The sequence below is a fragment of the Sorghum bicolor genome, chromosome 9, assembly GCF_000003195.3.
Source record: "Sorghum bicolor cultivar BTx623 chromosome 9, Sorghum_bicolor_NCBIv3, whole genome shotgun sequence".
Lineage (NCBI taxonomy): Eukaryota > Viridiplantae > Streptophyta > Magnoliopsida > Poales > Poaceae > Sorghum > Sorghum bicolor.
The window spans coordinates 46905625-46916233 of record NC_012878.2 but is presented as its reverse complement, the minus strand read 5'-3'; the positions used below and the strand labels follow the sequence as shown (position 1 = coordinate 46916233).

At 43.4% G+C, this 10609-nt stretch overlaps 1 long non-coding RNA gene across 1 annotated transcript; it reads right to left on the bottom strand.

The window, feature by feature from the left end:
• LOC110430633 lies at nt 6235–8387 on the bottom strand. The gene is made up of 2 exons (XR_002448019.1): nt 7797–8387; nt 6235–6611 (listed from the first exon to the last, which is right to left on the bottom strand). It is a non-coding gene; the product is annotated as an uncharacterized LOC110430633 (long non-coding RNA).

Here is a 10609-nt window from a genome sequence, read left to right as displayed (position 1 = left end):
TCCCTCGTACAAAGTTTGGAAGAATCGGCTAACCTGGTCTTCATTGCCACCAGTGCCAGGTAAAACTATGGCCGCTTCGCCAAAATTCAAGGGAGAACGAGTTGCCGATTCCTCTTCATCCAGTTTATAATCTTCAGCTATATCCCTAGGGAAGCGTTGTGCAAAGAGGTCGAATTTAAGGTGCTTGTGCATGTGGAGATTAAGCCACATGTTGATGAACCACCAAGGACCTCCTAAATTGCCGATGGATTGACCAAGCAGAAGTTTCCTGGCTACTTGATGGAGGAGGTGATAAGCAGAGCCGAGCAGGTATCGACCGAGAGGAAATCGGCCACCATTAGCTAATTTTTCTGCCGCCGATAGGTAAACAGAGGTTGGTCCTACCGATCGACCACAGAATACAAATTTGTCCAGCCACATATTCAGAAAAGTGGTCTGTTCCTTTACATTGACAGGACCTGTTCTTCGGTACTTCTGAATGTACCCTGACCAACCACCGATAGCACAAGTTTCCACCTTAGCACTGGGTTTGGTGTCGAACAGGTGGGTGGTATCGGTAGTGGATATATCTAAGCCGGTGAGCATAAGCACATCGGCAAGTGTAGGAGAAGCAGGGCCATGACCAAATACAAAAGCATTAAGTGTGTCTGACCAAAAGTATGAGGCAGCTATCAGTAGTGACTCATTTCTCTCCATATCGGCAAGAGATAATCTAATGCACTGATCTAATTTCCACTCACCCCATTGGACTTCATTTGAGTTACTGACCCTCAGGAACCAATCTTTCCATCCCTTGGTAGGACTAGGCCAGGAACGGAAGGCGTCTTTCCACAGATCTAGAGAAAAATTCTCGGTTCTAAAAGGGATTCTATTTGTCTCTGCGTTTATAAGATCAGTGGGATCTGGGTTCCCTAGCGGACCGAGACATTGGAGGTGTGGTTGATCGGTAGGGATGACGATCCTATTGGACAAATCCTAGAAGTTTTTGGGGATAAAAAGAAGAACAAAAGAAAGAAAGAGAATATTCAGTAGGATGAACTGTGGATGAACAGAAGTGCAGTAAAAGTACAGGAGAAAAGTGGTGAACTGACCTCAGGCACGGTGAAGTTGATGGCCATTTTCTTGTGGAGAAGAAGATCGAAGACTTAGGAGATTGGTGAAGAAGGCCTTCGATGAAGTTCTTGGAGTCCTCGGGTGATGCCGCCGCCAAGAAAGTGGATTTTGGGCTGTAGAATGACAAGATGGAGAAGGATTACCCGAGAAGGAGGTATTTATAGGACAAAACGGGCAGGGGCAAATCTGACCTCTTCGCCGCATCCGTGAAATCCGAGGGCGCTCAGGTGGATATGGCAACTGTTCGTACGGTAATCAAGGGATTGCGCAGGTGATTTGACAGCAAGCGGTCATGATTTTGAGATATTTCACTGTGCGGGATCTCTTGGTCGGTTCATCGGCAGTTCCCTCTAACGGTAATATTGCCGATGGGCGCATAAGGTGGAAAGATCCGGTTCGGGAGGTTGAGGAATTCGAGGAACCTGCAGAAAAATCGGGCTGAGGTTGTTCAGATTTAACGGTCGGTTACCAAATTGGAAGATTTAATTGCGGAAAGGCATCATTACTGCAGAGAATTTCGGAGCATTAATGATTTTATACTCCGAAATTGGGGGGCATGTGTTGACACCGTTTTTAGACACGTACCTAGGGATCGGTAAAGTATGGATCGGTAGGTGGAGCAACGGTAACTAGTCTACAGGAAAGTTGCCGATGAAGATAGTTGCCGATGGAGAGACGATTGAATGTGACTAAGTCCAGAGGTGGTGACGTGTTCTTGCCGATGATCAGTATTGATGTTTGCCGATGGCAATAACACGAGATCTGCCAATGAGTATGAAGAGAAGCGTGGAGATTGCCGATTGATCTATGGCGGTGTCCCGGTCGGTTACAAGGGGATAGTTTTATATTTTCTTTAGTTATTTAAATTTGTTTTGTATACGGATTCCGTTTAGTTTGGAATTTAAGTCTTAGTCGTGTCTGATTGTAGCTCTTTGAGCAGAGTATAAATGTAGACCCTAGGGCCTTGTAACATCAACCGATCAATCAATCAAATACAAGTTTTTACTCATATTCCAGCATCTACTTTTTCGACGACTTCGTCATACTTTTCCTTTTTATTACGAGTTCTTAGGAATTCATCGACTTAAGCTCGGTGTATTCTCGAGTTCCGCGTGAATACCTCTTGGCCGTGACATCCGGGCGCATCACTGTTGTCGGGACCAAAGTATTCGAGTTATCACCTTTGCCGATAGTAAGGTCAAATCGACTGGCACGCCTTAACGTTTGAATCGGGTATTAGCCCTTTATGTTTGCAGTTCCACTTTTACATCAACACCACCATTTTTAATAGAGCCGCCATAGAGAAAGGGAATCCACCCTGCCCTTTCGCCATCATCGTCGTTGGAGGAGGAAGTAAATCCCTAAAATCAACAAACTTGGCATGGAAATGTGAAGCGATGCGATTCTGTTTGCCTGTGATTCAACGAACTGAAACTCAGGCGGCCTCGCCGAAACGTAACAGCCACGATGTAATCCGATCCGTATTCAATTTCCGAAGAAAACCGCGTTCCTACAATTGCGCGCGTCGAATCCACGCATGGCGCGAACAAAGTCGGAACCACCTCTCGCTCGCCGTCGTTCCCCAAGTCTATATTACCATAACCCTGCAAGCAACTTCTTGTTTCCCCCACCAGAGAGCGTGTCTCCATCCATCTCGCAGTTCGTAAACCCTCTTGCATCGTCCACGGTTCGATCGGAACCCTAGAAGACGACTAGCTAGACGGCGTGCTACTGATCAGCAGTAGTCGAGGACGATGGCAGCGCTCAGCTCCTGGGACAGCGGTAGAACCCAGCTGATGACGACGGTGCCGGCGCGCCCGTGGTGCGCTCGCCGTCCGCCGCGCCCGCCGCCGGTGCGGCGCTCGGTGGCGCCATGGGAGAAGGACTTCTGCGAGTCCCGCGGGGTGCCGTGGAGGAAGGTGACGGACCCGGATGTGGGGCTCAACGCCGACGCGGAGGGCAACGTCGCGCGCTGGGACGACTCGGGCGCCGTGGAGGCACTGCTCGCGGCCAAGAAGCGGTACTGGGCGGAGATCAACGGTGGCCTCAAGGTCACCCGCCTCACGCCGCCGCCGCCGGGCCCCGGCATGTACTGCGACTTGATCGGCGAGGGCAGCGTCGACCCCGAGCTGGACGCGGAGTACGAGGCGGCGCTGCGCGACATGGAGGTGGCCTGGGAGGAGAACCGCAGGCTGCAGGTGGCCAAGCTGCGGGACGACTACGTGCCGGTGGCCACCGGCTGGGACGTCGACGCTTGATGACTGATCGTGATCGACAAAGGCGCGCTACGTGGTGTTCATGCATGCATGCATGAAGCATGATAATTCTCCTTTCTCCAAGCTGTGTTTCTTTTGCTTCACGTTGTACACTACTGTAGTTAGGTTGTCTTTGGCTAGCTAGGGTAATCATCAACAGCCGATCGATCTTCTTGATCGCCATGTAAAAGTGCTATTGCTATGCATGTACTCGATCAGATCCATGTATGATCTACAAGGTTTGCTTGGATCGTATGAGCAAACCAAGACTTGTCATATGTTCAAAATAATGTTCTGATGCGTGCCAGATCTGGTGGTCTGTAGCCAGGATAATCACCGCTTCTACTACTAGCATAACTACTAGGAAGTGTTAGTGATCAATTATCACAACTATTTCAGTTCAAGATGCCACTAGACACTACTACAAAATCCATAGACAACACTTTTCCTAGACGCAACTCTATTAAGAACCATCTTAAAAACAAACTGGTTTCATAGATGGCTGTCCTCTAAAAATATAGTTCCAGAGAAGGAACTCCACTAGAATTGGAAATGGTTTCAGATATGCCTCACTACTAAATCTAGATTTAGAGATAGACGACGTTATTTTTAGCCGCCCCAAGAAATGCCATGTATTTTTAAAATCGCTTGGTGTTAGAAGTGTCATCTATTTTCAAAGGCTTCTGGTGTTAGAAATCCTATGAGTAATAGTATATGGGCATGATTGGTTGATCACTAAGGTCTTAGCGTCCTTTAGACTTTATACCTTCTGTAGCAAAACTCAAACTAGCATAAATGTATGGAACTAGAAAAGTGACTAGCTATGATGCTTCTCAACCCTAGCTAGTACAACTTAACCCAACACACATACATAGCATGAAATCCAACCTTTCTTCTGTAGAAGCTTTGACTAATCTAATATGGCATCTTTAGATCTTATCAGGCATTTGATTAGCAAAAGGTATGTGTGATCCAAAATATGTATAATAGAGGATTAATTTAGGCATGTGCTATAACACAATCTCACTTAGCACTGATTTGTACTTAAACTCAATAATAGATCTAATCTAAATGTTTGCTGCCCTTCATGATGAATAGATCTGACCTGACTAAAATAGAGGAATGAAACTAATATACTTTGGCTTAGGATCAAGTTTGTAGGCTCTTGATACCGATTGTTGAAATAGATCTTGTCATAACAAGATATTAATCATAATCTAAACATTCACTAACTTAATCTCATATGAAAATTAATCTTAGTGACGAGAGCCCGTATATGAATGATGCTATCTGAGTGCCCTCGTACTTTATGTAGGAGTTGATGTAGATGAACTTATATCTTCACCAATCTGAGAACTAGCATTCTCTCTTGATAAAGAACCTAATGTAGATTTTGATCTGCAGCCTTCTTGACTGAGACTCATGCTTCCAAACCCCTCGCAATGCCTAACTGATCGGTTAGATGTTAGGTGGAAATGGATTAGCCTTAATCTCGAAATCACCTTTTGCCTTATTTGTATACACACAATGGGTCTAGGTCCAACTTCAGTTCAGATAACCCTGAATGTTGCCACTAATCCTGGCTAATAACTTATGGTTTGGCAAATAACTTTTGTATATATGCCAAGTTGGACTCGGTTAGCCAAGATCACATCCAACATATTTAACTACATGGTTAATTTGTAGATTATTTCAATCTAGTAATAATCTAGGTCATGTTTATTTTACCTTCAAATTTGTTACACCTTATTAGTACAATTAATTATCTACTAGTAAAAGCTAAAATATATAGTGAATTAGTGAGAAAGGCGACCAGAGGGGGTGAATGGGAGCCAAATCAAATTTTCTTCCAATTTTGTTTTCTGTCCCACATTCAACCCCAAACATCCATAAATTGCTCAAGAAGCTCGTACAAGTCAACTAGTGGCTAGATGAACCCTAGGCAGTAGCAAAAACACACTGGACAAAGTGCGGAAACAAATTGGGCAAGAAACAGGAAAAAGCCTGATTTCTCAGTTCACACCGGACCTATTTGGTATATACATGATAAAACACGTTTCTTTGGGAGCAAAAGTAGAAACATATGAAACGGGGTCCAAAAATTATGGATTTTAAACACAAGCTCAAAACACCTTAAGGAAGGTCTACATAAAATTTCAGCTCAAAATTCTAACTAGTTAATACCAGACCGATCCGGTATGCACATCGGACTGGTCCAATACGAATGAGTTGTACCTCAGGAAAAATGACTCAAAGGCCTAAAATGAATTAAATTAATTCCAATTGACTTGAAACTTTGTAGGGAAGTTCTAGTGGTTGTTGAGCTCGATGATATCCTTAGAGAATGAACACCTAGAACTCACCTAAACTCCCACAATCTCAAAATCCATCAAAGAGATTAGGGTTTTCTCAATTTTCCTCCCAAGGGTGGATATTTGTGCTCATAATGAATATGCCCAAATCAATTGGTAGATATTTTCGTCAGAGGTCCTACCACCACTACAAGTGTGTGGCTTTTTGACATTCTATTATGTCATAATATATGCAATTTATGTCATAAATTGAGTTTTATGACATCAAGGTGACATAAACTGTAATGTCAAAAAGCCACTGTCACAAAATGATTTTATGACATCTGTTTTGCTAAATATCATAAGTTTATGACGTGTGATTTCAGTGTCATATAATCTTATGACACTAGTTTAGTGTCATTAAATCCTGGCAAGGGCAATGCCACGTAGGATGAATTGCTGACATGGCAGAAAGGAGAAGAACGTCACAAAATGAATTTTATCTACTAGAGCCCACAGTTGTTTTTCAGCCCATATAGCTCTTTAACGTCACAAATATATTCAGCCCACACAACTAGAATCAAATAAGCAATCTCCACAATTAATTAAAATATCACATGCATTTTATACAGGTTTCAAAATGTAATACAACACCAAAAACACAAATGACTGCAGAACATAGGCTGCACATCCAAAATCTCAAATGTCTGTAGAACAAAGGCTACATCAAGAATGTCAAATGTCTTTAGAACATCAGCTACATCCAGAACATCAGTTCTTGCACACGCTTGTTCATTGCAGCAGCTTTAGCATCTTTCTTCATCTATTTGGACTCCATGCCAACATTGCGAAGGAAAGTTGATTTGGGCGGAACATGAGCTATAGCTTCAACTGATGTCTTTAGATCTTGCTCATCTTCAGTTATTTGAGCAAGATAGGCCTCCACTTCAACCTAGCAACAATAGCAACCAAAAATCTAGATTTGTTAGATATGACCTTCCTGTTGCAAATTTGTTAGACCATATAACGACTAGAGAAAAAAAAACTAATATAGAACATGAAATAATTGTGTGGACAGCTGCTACTTATTAAATGATTAAGTCTGGACAGCTGCTAGTTATTAATTGTGAACAAGAGTGTTAAATATAGTCATTTAAGTGTGCACGGCTACTAGTTATTAAATAGATAGCAGCAAGTTTGTAAATATCACAAACAGAAGTATTTCAGATAGCAGCTAACAGATTCAGAAAGCTATTAGTATTAGCAGCTAACAGATTCAGAAAGCTATTAGTATTTTAGATTCAGGTAGCTTTCATGATTGATGCACTAACAATTTCAGAAACTGATACAATTTTAGATAGTAGATAACAGATTTAGAAAGCTATCAGTATTTCAGATTCACTTTCATGATGTACTAACAATTTCAGAAACTAATACTTTCAGGAATCATACAATTGCAGATTCAGGTAGCGATCCACCCCTAGGACAAATTCAGAGCAGGACAGAGATAGCACATGTGGGCATTATATTCTGATCTCTGAATTATAGTACTACAATTTTAAAATGTCAGGACAACTACATATCTCAGGTTAGGACAACTTGAGTTTGCAGTGTCGTCATATAAATTCAGGAAAATAGAAAGGCAAACTTATATCATTGTCCTTACTGGAAGAGATAATAACATTCACATGTGTTATCCTTACTGGCACTAAAATACACAGGAATCACAACCCACAAAGAGATCATGCCTCTTTGGTGACCAGTAAGAGCTTTCCCAACATGCTAGGCCCGTGTTTACTTCGTGAAGAAAATCATTTCGTGACACTGTCAGCGCTCATGGCGTTTGGTGGCCGTTCCAAGACCGAGGCGACGTCCATTTGAGAACCGCCCGACGTGGGTTAGTCAATATTTGAAAACGCAGCCACGAACAAAAGTAAAAAAGAACTAAACTAGCAATACTGCACTGCATGTATCACGTATGAACAAAAACTAGCAATACATGTGTCACGAGAACTAGCAATAGCAATAGATGTATATACGAGTATACATTTGACTTGTCTCACGGAATGACGGAACCAGAACTAGCAATAGCAATAGATGTATATACGAGTATACATTTGACTTGTGAGTTTCTGACCTTTCTTCTCCATCCGAACTCATGGGAGATTCAGATCCAGGCATATCCATGTTACCTGTGAGCTCCAGCGGCGAGGATCCGAGGCCCACCTGCAACAGCTGTGCGAGGACGGCAGAATCTCCAAGGCTGCGCATGGACGGCTGCACGCGGACCGCAGAATCACTGCTGCTATGCTGCAGGGTGGACGTCGATGCCTGGACTCTGGAGACTGGAGACCTGGAGTCCTGGACGCAGGGTGGAATGGTGGATCCACCGAGTTGCTACTTGCTGGCTGCTGTTCGAGTGCGCAGTGCCGCAGTCGCGCTTGCGCTCGCGTGGTCTGCCGCCGCTCGCTTGGGTGCGCCGCTAGGGGCTGGGGCTGGATGGACCGATGGAGTGGCTGGGTGGGGGTGTGAATTAGGGTTAGTGCGTATATATACTTCGGAGCTAATGGGCCTTTTTATGGGCCTTGCGCTCCTGGCTACTACGACTACAAAGCCGCGTCTTCTTTGCAGGGCAGGGATCGGGGTCGGGGAGCAGGCAACCATCCGCGTCCCCGCCATCCCGACGGGGACAACTCTTCTAGATTCTGCCACAAAGAATTATTGTCACAAAGAATAGGAAAGGCACACGGTGAAAAACACCACATTTTTATTCTTTTCTAGTTAATATTCTAATTTATAGATGTTCCAATTAAAAGAAAAAATGATGAGCTGACATAATTTTTTTAAAAAAAAATATGAGGTGACGTGGCAATTTTTCTTGTATAAATTTTAAAAAAAAACATGAGGTGATGTGGCACTGTTCTTTGCAAATTATCTAAAAATAATTCAATAAATGTTTTGTGACATATAAATAGACCTTATGACATATCAAATATTATCACTAGATGTTGTGACATATAAATAGACCTTATGACATATCAAATATCGTCACTAGATGAAATTGGACTAGTTATATGACATTTGTTGTGACATATAATTTTTTTTGTCACTAAGTCAAGGTGTCTAAAATATAATGTCATAAAACGGATAATATAATGACATTATGCACTATTGTCATGCTAAATACGTCAAAAAGCCACCCACCTCTTGTAGTGCACATACCCAAACCTTGAAAACATCCGCAAACTTACCGTAACACAAAATTCGTCAAAAGGAGAGGAGAAGGGGGAAACTAGAGAGAAAAATCCAAGTCAACCACAAGCAAGAACTTGACCACGAATTTGAGATAAAGGATTGCTTTATTACTCAGAAGAACAAGGTTAGTCCCTTCACCAAGTTATATAGATGAATGTTTATACAGGCCGAGGGATTCAATCTCACATCTGTGTAGATCTCTCTCTCTTGACACTGGATTGAAATTTGAAAACTACACATTGGGAAACCTAAAACTAGAGAGATTGCTGGTTAGGGGCAACCTCTATATTATCTATAAAATTATTACACATTTCCAACACGTTCTTAGATCTTTTAGATGAACCGCTTAATCCCAGGGGCATAATGGTCCAACTTAAGATTTGTCCATCTGATAGCCACCGGCTCTTCACGACTTTGCTTTGCCTCGATGCAAGCTGCACGATGATGCCACATGCCTCCTCTCATTTCTGCCAAAACTCCAATCGGGTTTTGAGGCCTAAGCCTGAAAAACGGTCTGCTGGTGATTTTAAGACCCAAACCACTAAACCACCTAGAGAAGCGTCTCTACTATGCCTCCTAGATCTTGACACATGTCACCGTCGTCCTCGATCGCTCGATGACCAAGTCAACACGGTCTACTCCTCCTCATGTGCTCTCACTTGTTGATGTCTCTAAGTGTCAACCACCACGGTCAGTCTTCCGACCATCTCGGTCCCTCGGTCCAAGCCTTACATCACCACTCCTAGTCCATCAGCACGGCCGGTCTCTACTTGATCTTCACCATATGTCTGTTGACCATCTCCGTGTTCTATACCTGCATAACAACATAGCCGAGACATTTTGCACACACAAACTCACGCCAACTCCAATCGGGTTTTGAGGCCTAAGCCTGAAAAACGGTCTGCTGGTGATTTTAAGACCCAAACCACTAAACCACCTAGAGAAGCGTCTCTACTATGCCTCCTAGATCTTGACACATGTCACCGTCGTCCTCGATCGCTCGATGACCAAGTCAACACGGTCTACTCCTCCTCATGTGCTCTCACTTGTTGATGTCTCTAAGTGTCAACCACCACGATCAGTCTTCCGACCATCTCGGTCCCTCGGTCCAAGCCTTACGTCACCACTCCTAGTCCATCAGCACGGCCGGTCTCTACTTGATATTCACCACATGATTGTCGACCATCTCCGTGTTCTATACCTGCACAACAACATAGCCGAGACATTTTGCACACACAAACTCACGCCATAGTGATTCTCCAAACTCAACCAAAGCCGATCATCCCCAACAATCACTCATTGCAAACTTGACACATAAGGGCACATCTGAACCTTGTATAACTACGATGGTCAATTAGTTACAGGAGATATATAATAGATAAGGGAAAAAATTAACATTTAAAGTCTGATGGTGCGGAGCCAGATCGATCGCCTCCTAAACAGAGGATGGCTGTTGATGGCACCACGCGGCATAGTCCACCTGTGGTGATTTTTTCCCACGACTGAATTACGAAAGTTAATACTGTAGTGCGTAATCCCTGCCGATTTGTTTCGTTTTTAACCACTTCTCCGTTTCATCGCGTTGGAACAGCATGTCAGTGTGTTGCGTGGTTCCATCACCAATCCTACAAGTCATTTTCCTGTTGTGGATACGACACTTGTCGATTGACCTTTTGATTGTCCTGCAAATCGTGT